The sequence below is a fragment of the Mandrillus leucophaeus genome, unplaced genomic scaffold (genome assembly GCF_000951045.1).
Source record: "Mandrillus leucophaeus isolate KB7577 unplaced genomic scaffold, Mleu.le_1.0 Scaffold419, whole genome shotgun sequence".
Taxonomy (NCBI): Eukaryota; Metazoa; Chordata; class Mammalia; order Primates; family Cercopithecidae; genus Mandrillus; species Mandrillus leucophaeus.
The window spans coordinates 645,535-646,590 of NW_012104465.1; the positions used below are offsets into that span (position 1 = coordinate 645,535).

Sequence of the window (1,056 nt, forward strand, 5' to 3'; positions counted from 1 at the left end):
GCGTGGTGGCTCATATCTGTAATCCCAGCACTTTGGCAGGCTGAGGAAGGAGGATCCCTTGAGTCCAGGAGTTTGAGACCAGCTCTGGCAACATAGTGAGACCCCGTCTCTACAAAAAATAGAAAAATTAGCTGGGTGTGGTATTACGTGGCTGTAGTACCAGCTACTCTGGAGGCTGAGGTGGGAGGATTGCTTGAGCCGAGGAGGTTGAGGCTGTAGTGAGCTGTCGTCACACCGCTATGCTTCAGCCTGGGTGACAGAGCAAGACCTTGCCTCAAAAACAGATTTTGTTGTTGGTTAGATACCCAAATTTCTACTTTCCTCCAGTGGCATGAATTAAGAACAGTGTGTGGTATATAGTCAACACTTCAGTAATTTTCATCCAAAAATATTACTGTTTTGCTTGAAATTCCTATTTTATATGTATTCTCCCCTTGTTTCTTGCCCTGCCTTGTGACTTGAGAAGTTTAGAAGTGTACTGCTAAACCTGTTGGAATTTAATAGATGAATTATAAGAACTTTCAAAAACATTTCCATGTTACTTACTGTTTTCTAAGAAAGTTTGATGAGTATAGGTATACACAATGGGAACTCTAAGGAAGTGTTAAGGCCTGCATATATTTAGCTGTCTTTGCTATTATTGATGGATAGGTTTGTATTGTTTGCTCCCTGAGAATAGAAAGTATGTCTGTTCCATTAATGTCCAGTTTTGTTTTTTATGCATTTAATAAGTGCATAGCATTATGCTAAGTATTCTACTCAAAAATTTAAGATAGGATCCCTGGCCAATAACAATCACTTGGGGATTACCGAAAAAAACAATGTCTGATGTGTAATTGTAATTGTAAGTAGTGTTAATAGTGTTGAGCATCATCAGACATGATGCCTAGGCTCAGGATTTCATAGCCTAAAACTTTTCAAAGGAATCTGTTGAGTTCTGTGAGGGTTTTTTTTTTTTTTTTTTTTTTTTTGAGACAGAGTCTTGCTTTGTTGCCCAGGCTGGTGTGGAGTGCAGTGGCGCGATCGGGCTCACTGCAACCTCTGCCCCTTGGGTTC

The 1,056-nt window shown here is 40.2% G+C and overlaps 1 protein-coding gene across 1 annotated transcript in view; it reads left to right on the plus strand.

Moving 5' to 3' along the window:
• The window catches only part of PSMD11 (proteasome (prosome, macropain) 26S subunit, non-ATPase, 11), a 52,566-nt gene that overhangs the window by 10,051 nt on the left and 41,459 nt on the right, over positions 1-1,056 (plus strand). The gene's annotated exons all lie outside the window — the stretch shown is intronic.